This window comes from Cibotium barometz, chromosome 14 (assembly GCF_041138505.1).
Source record: "Cibotium barometz isolate CiBa-2024 chromosome 14, ASM4113850v1, whole genome shotgun sequence".
NCBI lineage: Eukaryota > Viridiplantae > Streptophyta > Polypodiopsida > Cyatheales > Cibotiaceae > Cibotium > Cibotium barometz.
In genome coordinates this window covers 23,871,191-23,886,562 of record NC_141059.1, presented here as the reverse complement: position 1 = coordinate 23,886,562, position 15,372 = coordinate 23,871,191, and positions in this window count along the sequence as shown.

Here is a 15,372-nt window from a genome sequence, read left to right as displayed (position 1 = left end):
CCAATCCTGCAGGAGGAAAGTTTGCAAAGTGGATTTGTGAGCTTCAAGAATTCTCTTTCACTTTTATTACAGAAAACACCACTAGGGCCTCTCTTGCTTACAAGGAAGGAAGAGGAAGAAGGAACAGGAACAAAGGAATAAGTATATGAAGATTTGGAGACACCACCAACTACTTTCACCAACTACTTTCACTGCATTTTGGAGACACCACCAACTGCTTTCACTATGCATTTTGATGGAGCCTTTAGCCCTTCCAGGCAATGTGGGGATGGGGGGATAGTTTTATTTGATCGAGAACGAAAAGAGGTATGGGCCAAGGGTAGGGAATTTCCAAAGGCTATATCAAATAATGTGGCTGAGTACAATGCATTAATGTGGGGCTAGGGGGATAGTTTTATTTGATCGAGAAGGAAAAGAGGTATGGGCCAAGGGTAGGGAATTTCCAAAGGCTATATCAAATAATGTGGCTGAGTACAATGCATTAATTTGGGGATTAGAAGATTGCATAAAAGATGGAATTAAAGAGGTAGATGTTAAAGGGGATTCGCAATTGGTCATCCGACAAATGAAAGGAGAATATAAGGCAAGGAGTCTTAATCTCCAAGAATTGTATAAAAGGGCAATGGAGTTAAAAGAAGCTTTTGAGTTTTGTAAATTTGTGCATGTTAACAGGAAGGATAATCAAAAGGCTGATGAATTGGCTACTAAAACTTTGGCTTCTTTCAAAGTAGCTATTCTTGCATTAATGGATACAAGTTGGCCTAAGCTCCAAGATATTCAACACTATTTAGATATAGGATACTTCCCTCCTGGGTTGAATCCTCAATAGAATCAAAGGCTCACAAGGAAAGCTCATCCTTACACAATTCTAGGGGATGTTCTTTACAAGCAAGGTAAGGATAAGATTCTTAGGAGGGTAGTGAGCCTGGAAGAATCTAAAAGGATTATGGAATTATGTCATGAATGTTTAGGTCACTTTGCCTCAGCCATCACAACTCGGAGGATCCTTAACACAGGGTATTATTGGCCTCGACTCAACAAAGATGTCTATGAGTGGTGCAGAAGCTATGAAGTATGCCAGGCATATGGGCATAGGCAATTGGTTCCCGGACCCTTAAACCCTATCCCAGCATATGGTCCATTTGAAAGGTGGGGATTAGATTTTGTGGGCCCACTTCCTCGTTCCTCACATGGGAAGTATTACATATTGGTGGCCACAGATTATGCAACAAGGTGGGCGAAAGCAAAGGCCACAGATTATACAACAAGGAGGGCAAAAGGAAAGGCCTTGGTCAATAATAAAGCAGTGGCTGTGGCATCCTTTCTCAGGGAATACATATGTGCCCAATTTGGGTGTTAGAAATCCTCACAAATGGGGAGGTCTTTCAGGAATGACTTGATTGAAGCTTTGGTGCAGAAATTAAAAATAAAGCATGCTATGTCAACTCCCTATTATCCCCAATGTAATGGTTTAGTAGAAAACGCTAATGGACTGCTTTGTGGATCTTTGTCTAAGCTAGTGGATACTATGAAGAGAAAGTGGGATGTGCATTTGTCAGAGGTCCTATGGGCCTATAGGACAACTCACAAACTCTCTCTTGGTTTCACACCTTTTCAGTTAGTTTATGGAATGGAGGCTCAATAGAATTGGAAATCACAAGCCTTTTGCATGCTTGAATAATGAAGAAGAAACACATGCCCAATGCCTAGTACAACTGGAGGCCTTGGATGAGAGGGGATTTCAAGCACTTCAAAATTTGGAGGCTGCACAACAACGGCGCAAGGCAAGGCATGACACTCTCATGAAGAAGAAGAAGGCAGAACTCAAGCAAGGAAGCTTAGTCATGAGGTATGATTGCCGTGTGGAGAAATGGCTAGATAAGAAGCTTCTTCGACGCTAGGATGGCCCCTTCAGGATAAAGCAAAAGTTCAAAAATAACACCTATCTAGAGGATGCAAGTGGCCAGGAGGTTCCCGAATGTGCCAAACGACTAAAGATATTTTACCCTCGAGCACCATGGCCAGCAGATCCCCAAGACAAGCATGGAGTATCTACTTGGGGGGGGAAAGATGTGACATGAAAAATTGATATCTTTCATTTTCAATTTTGTGCATATTTTGATGGTTTCTCAATGGTAATAAGGTGGAAGCTTGTCCAAGAAGATTGCGGCGCCCATAATGGAATAACGGCGTGGTGATACAGCGGCTTGGCGGTTACCCTGATAACAGCATTCTATCTTCAAATATAATGGTTTAACTTGATTTAGGGTGCACACATTGTAAGTGGGATAAGGACTTATTATCTTGGTGGACCTGTGGCTTCTCAAGGTAGCCCTCCCCTTATTGCCGCCCTCCTTTGGAGGTACTAATGGTTTTAGCAGTAATGAGCATGTGGAAAGACTTTGGGGACACCATAGGTAAATCTTCATGATTGTCCACCCTTACCCTCTAGCTTGAATCATGAAGGAGATGAAAGGCAAGAGGCTATGTGAAAATTGAGGTTTCACGCAAAGAGCGGGAAGTCCAATTTTTGTGGTCTAATACCCAAATTTTAACTTCACTCGGGTATTGGTTTCTAAAATTGATCATATGTCTAGGAAGCTCTTTATATGCTCTTTCCACTCATGTAACTAATTTCTTAATCTTGTACTTCATTGATGATCAGAATTTTTCTCGAAGTTGCTAACTCTTGGCAGCTTTATAGTCTTGTAGAAAAATACTCATAACTTTTCGCTCGGTTGCTCGTTTTTGAATTTTTTTTTGAGAGTTTTTATATATAGGCACATGAAGCTCTCTTCAAGCTCTACGTACCTATGTTATCTGATAAAAAACAGAAGCAGGATGTAACACACACAAGAGAAGCAAACCCTAATCCATAACCATCAATCATAAAGAAGGAGAGAAGCCATAGTCACCATCTCTCTCACACACACAAAGAAGAACACAACATAGTGTTATGTCCACACTACAAAGTAAACCTAATGTAATGTCCACACCACACATGACCAGCTGGACGCGGTCATAAACACACCACACGATATCTATCTACCATACTGTCACTCTGTCAGCACCCATGTGCTATCCTCCAGCTGTATACGAGCTTGACATTAGTCACCATCTCTCTCACACACACAAAGAAGAACACAACATAGTGTTATGTCCACACTACAAAGTAAACCTAATGTAATGTCCACACCACACATGACCAGCTGGACGCGGTCATAAACACACCACACGATATCTATCTACCATACTGTCACTCTGTCATCAACACCCATGTGCTATCCTCCAGTTGTATACGAGCTTGACATTTCAACACTCCCCCTCAAGCTCGATATGTCCATCTCTAGGACTCCCAATCTAGTGCGGAAATACTCAAACTTATCCTTACCAAGTGCTTTGGTAAAGATATCTGCAACCTGCTCATCTGTCTGCACATATGTCAAATCAACAACATATAGCATCACTGTACGTGGCCGGATCTTCAAAAGTAGAGAAAACATTAGCCTCAAAATCTTCATCATAAACATGACAAGAACTATGCTCAAAATCAATAGGAAGATCAATAAAAATGTCAACATCATCAATGACAGCATTCGGAATCAATGGTTGTGAAGAGGAAAGTTGCTCTTTAGATGGTTGTGAAGAGGAAAGTTGCTCTATAGAAGAAGATTCATCATCACACAAGAATGGAAAAGCTTGAAGCAAAGATTTAGTATCATCAGAATCATCCATGGACCATGTACCACCCATAAGCTGTTCATTGAAAATAGCATCACGATTCACAAGCACTTTCTTGGAGGACGGGTCATAGAATTTGTAGCCTTTGGAAGTGTCAGAATACCCAATAAAAATAACTTTAAGCCCAGGAGCATCAAGCTTTGCTCGTGTTTCTTTAGGAACATGAAGCTGGATACTACTCATGTTGTCACAATGAATGACAACTCTCATATCACTCTGTAGCCTGACATCATCTAGCAACTTCTTCAACCACATAGCCTCACATGCAGCTATAGCTGCTCCACGATACTCTGCCTCTGTGGTAGATAAAGCAACTGTAGGTTGCTTTTTACTGCTCCAACTCACAGCTCCACTACCAAGGCTGAAAACATAGCCACCACTGGTAGATCTCCTATCATATGCACTACCGGCCCAATCTGCATCTGTATATCCATAGACATGCATGTCTTTTCCTGCCTCATAGAAAAGACCATAATGCGCTGTAGTTTTGACGTATCTCAGAATCCGTCTCACAACATCCAAGTGAGGTTTACGAGGACTCTGCATAAACTGACTCACCAAACCAACTGCATAACTGAGATCTGGCCTCGTAATGGTCATGTAGATAAGGCTACCAACCATTTGCCTGTACATGGTGATATCATCAAGCTCATCACCCAAATCAGCCCTAAGCTTCATGTTTTGCTCTAATGGTGTCAACATTGGTTTGCATGCTGTCATACCATACTTTGCCAGCATGTCAAGTGCATATTGCCTTTGCACCAACCATATACCCTTGCCTGTTCTAATCACCTCAATGCCAAGAAAGAACCTCAAATCACCAAGGTCTTTAATATCAAACTCTTTGCATAAAGAGGCCTTAACCTCATCAATGCCTTTCCCACAATCACCTGTGATAATCAGATCATCAACATAAATGACTATCATCACGATACTATCATGTGTCTTCTTCACATAAAGTGAAGAGTCTGCATTTCCAACCACAAATCCAATACTGACAAGATATCTGCTGATCTTGTCACTCCAAGCACGAGGTGCTTGCTTCAAACCATAGAGTGCTTTCTTTAACCTGCAAACAAAAGTCGGATATTTTGGATGTACATAACCTTCTGGCTATGCCATGTACACCTCTTCTTGTAGTTCACCATTCAAGAAAGCATTCTTTACATCCATTTGATGTAAAGCCCAACCTTTTTGTGCTGCTAGTGCAATGATAGACCTCACTGTAGCCATCTTAGCCACTGGGCTGAAAGTTTCATCATAATCAAGACCATAAGTTTGTGCATATCCTTTAGCGACCAGCCTTGCCTTATGTCTCTCTAGGCTGCCATCTGACTTGCACTTTACCTTATACACCCATTTGCAACCAATTACATTCTTTCCTTGAGGTAACTCAGCCAATTCCCATGTATCATTTTTGTCCAAAGCATTCATCTCTTCATCCATGGCTTTCTCCCATACAGGCTCTCCAATGGCCTCTGTATAGCATGTAGGTTCCACATGCTTTACCATAGATGTCATGTATGCATAGTGCATAGCAAAATCTCTATATGTCAATCTCTCCACTGGATATCTGACTCTCTGGGATCTCCGCAATGCATGCGGGTCACTCTGTACACCTGTAACACGAGCATGTGGTGGCACATATCTGTCCTGCCTAGCACCAGGTGTGCGTACAACAGGTATCCCGAGCTCCTCATCCAAACTCTCAGAACTAGAGGACTCATAACCTGTGATCCCAATTCCCTCGACTTTCTTCTTGCCTTTATCCATAGCACTACTCCCAGTGCTCACACTCTCATGCCTCAGACGTCCTGACCATGGACGTACACTGCTACTACTCTCAGCTTCTGCTGTGCTGGCCCAGACATAGTAGTAGAGCTAGAACTTGCTTGTGATGGCAAGTTCACAGGTACATTAGCCTCAAGTGTGTCAATGACTCCCTCATCTCTTGCTTTGTACCAACTAGCAAGCTCATCAAACACTACGTCACGTGAGATGACAACTTGTCTAGTTTGAGGGTTATAACATTTGTAAGCCTTTCGATCCTGTGCATATCCAACAAATACACATTTCTTCCGTCTTCTTTCATCAGGCACATGAACATAAGCTACACATCCAAAGACTTTAAGATGTCCAATGTCTGGCCTGTAACCTGCTGTAAGCCGCATCTCTGGTGTGCTTCCATGAATGGCTGGTGTAGGTGATTTGTTCAGGATATACACTGCAATAGCACATGCTTCTGCCCAATAGTAATCTGGCATGCTCTTTTCATTGAGCATTGCCCTTGCCACTTCACATATGACAGGATTCTTTCTCTCAGCCACACCATTCTGCTGAGGTGTATACCTGCATGTCAAACTGTCTTCTTATCCCATGCTTCCGCAAGAAATGCTCAAAAGCTTTTGAGGTGTATTCACCACCTCCATCTGTTCTCAGACACTTAATCCAACAGCCATATTGTTTTTCTACAAGAGCTTTGAAATCCATGAATTTTTCCCCAGCACTTCACTCTTCTCTCTCAAAAAATATATCCATGTCATCCTGCTGAAGTCATCTAGAAATGTCACATAGTATAGACTTCCTTTGATAGATGGGTTTTGTGCTGGGCCCCATACATCACTGTGCACTATCTCAAGTGGTCTATTACTCATGTTTCCTTCTCTAGGAAACCTCAACCTTGCCTGCTTTCCAAACTGACAGGCTTCACAAACATGCATATGTCCATCATATTTAAATCGAGGCAATCCACTGACAATGCCTCTTGTTTGCATGTTCTTTAATCTCTGTATATTGACATGTCCAATCCTCTTGTGCCACATGTCAATGTCCTGCACAATCCCATTGCTCTTTGAAAACATGGCTGAGCTCAATTCTGGTATGCCTGCATCCAATTTGAACAACCTTCCTTCCTTCTTGCCCTTGGCAAATCAATCTACAGCCATGCTTAAAATCTTCCACAAAACAGCCTTTCTCATTGAATCTGACTTGTAGTCCCTGCTCAACCATTTGTCCTACTGATGCCAAACTCTTTATGATGGATGGTACATATAACACTTCTGACATATTCTTCACATTTCCATCATGCATCCTCAAAGGCACACTGCCAACATGTGTTATGAGATGCTGAGTATCATCTCCTGTGACCACATAACCATTTGTATCCAATGGTTGCATCTTCTCAAACCACTCACCATGACATGTCATGTGATTTGAGGCACCTGAATCCATATACCATGACTCATCTCGAGCATTCTGAGACTCCATTGTCCCCATAACATGCTTCATTGCAAAAAGATGGTTTGAACTCCCATCATTGTTACTGGTAGATGCATAATTTCCATGTTGTGGTCTTCCATTCCTCGCATCATTCTGCTTTTTGTAACAATCTTTTGCCAAATGTCCAAGTTTGCCACAATAGTAACATTCAATCCCATTCAAATTTTGTTGAGGACCTTGCCATCGTCCTCTACCAACGAGTACCTGTTCCAAATCTCCCCCTATGGGATTGAAATCCACGACCTCCACGTGATCCAAATGATGACTGTGAATTCTGAAAATTCTGATTTGATTGTGGTTGAGTAGACCTGTCATTCCAACCACGTCCTCCACGGCCTCGAGGGGTAAATCTCCTCCTGCCTCGAGAGCCTCTAGATGAGTAAAAAGCCTGATTTCTTGCATGTTCATCATTGCTTGACGAGGATGCACCACCTGTAACACTCATACCACCAAGGCCAAGCTTCAATTCTTCCACAATGAGCAATGACACAAGCTCATTAAAGTCTGGCATTCCTCCCAATCTTACTGAGATGGAAGTGTCAAAAGATTTGTATTCTTTGCCTAAACCACGCAATGTGAGAGCAACCAAATCATCATCATCCATTGGGGCATGGATTGATGACAAGGAATCAGCATAACCCTTGATTTCCTGAACATACTCATGTATACTCCTGTGTTACACTGTGAATCTGTTGCTTTAGTTGTATTTTCCTTGCACCAGTGTCTGTCTCATACATTCGGCACAATATACCCCATGCTTCTTTCGGTGTATCTGCATCTTGGATGTGAATAAGCAAGGCATCTGTTACACATATGGAAAAATAATGCAACACTTTCGAAGACCGCTCTACCCATTGCTTGTGAGCCAGTAAAACTGAGCATTATTTGGTTGAGGAGGTAGGTATGGCTCCGGATCTTCCTCCAAGACGAGACTCCATAACCCTTTGCCTTTTAAAAAACTCTTCATTCGAAACTTCCATACTTGAAAGTTAGTGCGGTCAAGCTTCTCGCCAACAATCTGTATCGGACCATCTCCCATTGTTGCAAAAAAATAGAGTAAATGTACCCTTTTGATTACAATGTATGAAGTACCTGTAATGCTCCAAATCTCTCCAAATCACATCAAATGCTTGCAAATTGTGTGCATTAACATCCCACAATGATTCACCAACAATGTACACTCGATCAAAGTTGAGATCAAATGAAACTCTTTCACAAAAAATTTTCTGGTTTTTTTTCTCGCCAGAGAACCAATCAAAGATCTTGCTCTAAATCCTTCAAAACTTGTCCAAATCCAATGATTCAACTTGCATTAGCTTCCCAACACATTGCTCCAACATATCCTAGAAGGGTTTGATCTAATTCTTCAAGGGGAATGAGAACCACCAATTTTTGTAACCTCTGGTTTGAATTTTTGTAACCTCTGGTTTGAATTTTTCTGCACCTGTCAGGTACCACCTCTCACTAAAATTTCTCTATCTCCTTCAAATCTTCTTCAAATCCAAAAATTTTTGATTCAAAAGTTTAGCAACTCATAGGACTCTACTTGTACCAGAGGAATTTGGCCAATTTGATATAGACAAGGATTAATGCCTTGATTAAAACTGCTCTGTTTTTGGACAGACTTTCTGAAAACCTACACCTCTGATAAATCACTTCAATGAGCTCCAAATACATGAAATGAGCTGCAACCAAGCATCACAAGTCCTTAGCAATGTCTTTGCTAAACTCTCCAAGCTTTAAAGCATTCAATTTGGTGTCCAAATGAGTGAATTGCATGAAATCAAATGAAACTGTCCATCCTTCTGCAGAGGAATGCGCCGCCTGCTCTTGTGGGCTGTAGAGAGAGGGGAAATCAAAATTGACTTGATAGGCTTGTTAGCAATGACCTAATCTACCTTGGGTATGAAGGGTTTAGCTCAATTTTCTCTGTAGCTCCTGCAATTGATCCTCCACGGGGGGGTATGTCCACTGGTTTTGTGAAAAACCAGAAACATTTGCATAAATCCACTTTCTCTTGATTTTACTCAAATCTGTATGCATCAATCTACTTCAAGATTCTGTATGTTGCTTGTGCCCACTTTGCTAATACATTTGCAAGCCCAAATACATGTGCCTTTGTGTATACATTTGCCAAGAGTATACATTCACTTCAAGCTTTCCATGAAAGCTTAGAGAAAAAACCAGAATTTTTCACTTGCTTTATGCACTTCAATCTTCACTGAACCTGCTCTTTGGCACCTGCAATCCGCAGAGGAGGTCTTGCTACACTTACCAATGGTCCTTAGCTCTCAGATCTGATGCCGGTGTGTGCTCCACAGCTTTCTTTTGCTCCACAGCTTCAATGGCTTCCTTCACAGCTTTTTCTTCTTCTTCTTCCCTCTTCTCTTACTCACTCAGACAACTCAGCTAATGAGCTCTAGGCTCTGATACCATGATAAAAAACAGAAGCAAGATGTAACACACACAAGAGAAGCAAACCCTAATCCATAACCATCAATCATAAAGAAGGAGAGAAGCCATAGTCACCATCTCTCTCACACACACAAAGAAGAACACAACATAGTGTTATGTCCACACTACAAAGTAAACCTAATGTAATGTCCACACCACACATGACCAGCTGGACGCGGTCATAAACACACCACACGATATCTATCTACCATACTGTCACTCTGTCAGCACCCATGTGCTATCCTCCAGCTGTATACGAGCTTGACATTTCAACATTATCCTCTTTTGCACAGTCTATATGAATTTAAAACTGTAATTCTCTGTGTATCTCTGTTTTTATAGACTTTTGGCCATTCTTTCTTCTTAATAATGATTAATTCCTCCTAATCTCTTATCAGAAGGCAAATCCCATGTGTCTTATCCTCTTGTAAGTGATTGTTATATTCTTTAACTTTAAGATGTTCCGTCCAAATCGCCCAATTCGAATGGATGAACCTTACCAATTCGAATGGATGAACCTTACCAACATTCCCTGTATGTTTTCATTCACATAATCCTGAGTAGGAAGATTTTCTTCCAAAAAAGAATTACCCTCTTGTTTGGAGCTACAAGACTAGCAAAAATTCTTGCTTCTCCTGAGCCTTTCATCTTTCCTTCCATGAATTATGATCTCACCTTTAATGTGTATATCTTTATCTTAACCTAGGGAGAGAAAGGGAGGTGAGGAGGCTATGAGGTTTCATACAAGTGTGTTTTGATTCTAAGAAGTGACCGAAGTCAAAACCCCAATTTTGTGTCACAGTACCCGACAATATAATCACATAAAAATATCCAGATAGAATCTCCATTGAAGATCAGCAGATCAACCAACATATCCATATAAAAGAGCCATGGACTCATCTGTTGTGTGAGGACCAGCAAGGTCAATCAACCAAATCCATGCCCGAATTCTGAAAACAACTCTTACTCCTCGTTCCAATATCTTCCCCGATGTACTCGTGGGTATCTTCGGTGACCCAGAGCCCAAGCACCGTATGGTCAGCACCCTCTAGGATCCTTCGCAGGTCACCTAGTGCTTCACTCATAGGCTGCTTCCTTGGTCCCTCATACACTGTACCGGCGGAAGCTCACCATTTAATCAAACCGAGGCTGGTCAAGACCTCGGCCGAGACCTCGCTACGCGAGACATCCTCCAATGACTCTCCGTCAGAAGTTGCAACTTTAACACATAGGTCTCCACCACGTCCTCATTCACAAGACAGTCAAAATGCTTTCCCAGCATTCTTGACATAAAACAGTCATTTAAAAAGAGATTTCACAAACAAATACAGTTCCAACAATATTTCTATCTTTTCTCATTACTCTGCATCATTTCACATTAGACTTCATCTTTTTTTCATCTTACCACAATTTTATTTTCATCATCGATCCCTATCACCTCACATCATTCCTACATCAAATCACATCCAATCGCATCATCCACACATCAATCCCCATCATCCATACATCCATCCACATCAATCCACATCATTCAAACATCCATGCACATCAATCAACATTATCCACACATCCATCCACCTCATCCATACATCCATCCACATCAATCCACATCATTCACTCATCATACACACACCAATCCACATCATCCACATAAATCCACATTATCCACACATTCATCTATATCTTCCATACATCTATCCACATCAATCCACATGTCAATTCACATCATTCAAACATCCATGCACATCAATCCACCTCATTTCATAAGCATTCCCATTCTCATCTAATCACATCTTTTTCTATCTCATCACTTATTTCCTCATGTTTCCTCATCAGAGATCTCACCCACTTGCATCTACCCATATATATCATCACTTCACATACATTAACATCTATCTAGTTTACATCGCATCTCACCCACTTGCATCTACCCATATATCTCATCACTTCACATACATTAACATCTATCTAGTTTACATCGCATCTTATCACATTCATTTCACATCACATATCTTTCATTCACATCCTGATTCACGTGCTAACACATTCATTCATGTCCCTTATCGTTCATTCACATTTTGATTCACATCATATCACATCCATTCACATCCCGATTCACATCACATCACATCCCTTATCATTCATTCACATCTCGATTCATTCACATCTATCCAATTTACTTCACATCTCATCGCTTCAATTCTCGTTCATATCCATCACATTTACATCCACATATATTCTCCCACATATATCCACATTTATACTTATCACATACACATCCACATCTATCCTTTCACATACATCCACATCCATACTTATCACATACACATCCACATCTATCCTTTCACATACACTCATCCATATCCATACATCCACTTCTATTCTTCACATACATCCACAACCATACTTATCACATACACATCCACATCTATCTTTTCACATACATCCACATCCATACTTATCACATACACATCCACATCTATCCTTTTACATACACTCATCCACATCCATTCTTTAACATACATCCACTTCTATTCTTCACATACATCCACATCCATACTTATCACATACACATCCACATCTATCCTTTCACATACATCCACATCCATGCGTACCACATACACATCCACATCTATCCTTTCACATACACCCATCCACATCCATTCTTAAACATACATCCACTTCTATTCTTCATAGACATCCACATCCATCCATCCATTCATTCCCATCTATATGATTCGCATCCCATCTCATCACATCTATTTACCTCTCATTCTCATCACATCCCATCTATTCACATCCCATCTATTTACATCTATTCTCTATTCATTCTTATCTATCTGATTCACATCCCATCTCATCACATCCATTCTTAGAATGCAAGAGAATCCTTATTTTTTTATATAAAGATTCTTTACACATCTATTTACGCATAATTTTAATTTTAAGGAGAATAATCTTTTCGAAATAAAAATAACTCTTTTATGCATCTTTCTATGCATAAAATTCAATTTTAATGAGAATAATGCTTTTGAAATAAAATAAATTTCTTTATGCATCATTCTATGCATAAAATCAAAATTGATGAGAATAACTCTTTTGAAATAAAAATAATTTCTTTATGCATCTATTTATGCATAAAATCAAAATTGATGAGAATAACTCTTTTGAAAAAAAAAATCCTTGATGCACCTATTTATGCATAAAATCAAAATTGATGAGAATAACTGTTTTGAAAATAAAAATAAATTTCTTTATGCACCTTTCTATGCATAAAATCAAAATTTCTTTATGCATAAAATCAAAATTGATGAGAATAACTCTTTTGGAATAAAAATAAATTCTTTATGCACCTATTTATGCATAAAGTCAAAATTGATTAGAATAACTCTTTTGGAATAAAAATAAATTCTTTATGCACCTATTTAAGCATTAAATCAAAGTTGATGAGAATAACTCTTTTGAAATAAAAAAAATTCTTTATGCATCTTCTTATGCATAAAATGAAAATTGATGAAAATAACTCTTTTGAAATAAAAATAAATTTCTTTATGCATCTTTCTAGGGATAAAATAAAAATTGATGAGAATAACGCTTTTGGAATTAAAAAAATTTCTTTATGCATCTTTCTAGGCATAAAATCAAGATTGATGAGAATAACTCTTTTGGAATAAAAATAAATTTCTTTATGCATCTTGCTATGCATAAAATGAAATCTGATGAAAATAACTCTTTTGAAATAAAAATAAATTTCTTTATGCATCTTCCTATGCATAAAATGAAATCTGATGAAAATAACTCTTTTGAAATAAAAGTAAATTTCTTTATGCATCTTCCTATGCATAAAATAAAAATTGATGAAAAAAACTTTTTTGAAATAAAAATAAGTTTCTTTATGCATCTTTCTATGCATAAAATGAAAATTGATAAAAATAACTCTTTTGAAATAAAAATAAGTTTCTTTATGCATTTTTCTATGCATAAAATGAAAATTGATGAAAATAACTCTTTTGAAATTAAAAAAAAATTCTTTATGCATTTTTCTATGCATAAAATCAAAATTACACTTTTAGAATACACAATTGGTGGGGATTACTCTTTTTTGGATAATAAAAGATAAAACTTATTTCACCAATTTTTAGAAAATGCGCCATAACCTGCTTTGTATGGCTGACCATTTTGTAATTTTTCAAAACTTAAAATTACTTAAAAATTATCCCCAATTGGTTTTAAGCACTCTAAACTAATCAAATTTTACTTTTAAACGAGAAACAATATGAAAAGTTTAATTCCAACAATTAGATTACTTAACTAGGATAAAGAAGGGCTGAATTTAAGAATGAGAGAGGGAGAAATCCTTTCCATCCAAGAAGGCATAGCATCTGTTTATCATTTTAAGATAACAAACAATTTAGAAAACCATTAAAAGAATAAGAAAAATTAAGATTTCTTACCTACATGAAATTCTAGGAGCTTTCCTTTAGCTTGATGGTTTGAGGGATCTACTCTTGTTTGCAACAAGAGTGGCCACCAATTCTGTAGAAGAGGAATGGTCAAAAACTAGTGAATTATTAAGAAATTCAAAGTTCTTGGCTCTTGTTGGGAGGAGTAGAGTGACAGTGCATAAAACACTATTAAGCTTCAACAAAGGGGGAGGCTTATATTTAAAGAAAAAAGTGAGCTTCTAACCAAGCAAATTGATTCTAGAATTTTCTAGATCAGTTTGGTCAATTTTTGACCATTTTTAGGTTAGTTTAGCTTACTTTTTAGAACTAGACTTGAATTAGAAGAGAGGAGAGATGAAATATCTCAATTTTGTATAATTTTAAACTCCACCACACATGTGAAGTAGGTGCCTCCTTCATGAGGGGGGGAATTCCCATTGTGAGGTGTCAAAAATCCATTTTTTAGTAATTCCTTTGGTCCTTAGTCCACTCTTCATCTTATGTGAGTAGTTACTCATTTTTGGGGGGATTTTCTTTATTTCTTCTATTTATCTTCTCCACACATTTGGATAAATCTGATTGGCCCCTCAAAACCTTCATTTAAATTTTTTCGAAAATATGGACCCCTAGGATAAGGCCTCTTGAACAGATTATACTTGATTTCCAATGCACCTTCTGGAAATCTTTTTGAAGTTCTGTTTCGGGGGAACTTATTTAAATAAGAAGAGATATTTTTCCATCCAAAAATATTTAAAATCTAAATAATCTCTCTCTAGAATATTTTCTCTCTCTAAGCAAGAAACAGGTAGAAACAAGATCTTTTATATTTCTGAAGAGAGATTTGATTACAGGGGAAGATACTGGGGACATCCTAAGAGGCTCGGGAGGAATCTTACATTCTATCCCACTTAAAAAACGCGAGATGTCCTCATCTCGCAAAACTAGAGGAGAATTCTTTTCCTTAAAGATCCAACTGATTTTGGGCTCCTTATAGTTTGGAGAACTGAACAGAATCTTGGGATAAAGATCCCTTATATAAAACTCATCATCAGATAATAATTTACTCAGATTGTAACATTCAATCCTTATCACAATAATGGTCCATTAGACCGAGATTTCTATCTGAACAATCTGCCACTCGTCCCATTCATTCTTATTATTGTGGTTTTGCTTAGTTATTACAATTCAGCCAGAATTCAGAAATCTTCATTTTTCAATCAGAATCCAAATCAACTCATTAGTTCTCAATCACAATTTAAAATCATATCAACCACATTTGAATTCATCATCTAGATAGTATTAATGCTTATAATTTCAAGTCTTAGATTTACTCGTATATACTGCCACAGTAAAGAGCTGCAGTTATACCCTCGGTGTATACGGGTAGTCATGGTCCTTGGAACTATAAGATAAATACCATCATGTCTAGGCCTCAAGCAAGTCAGGGATTCCA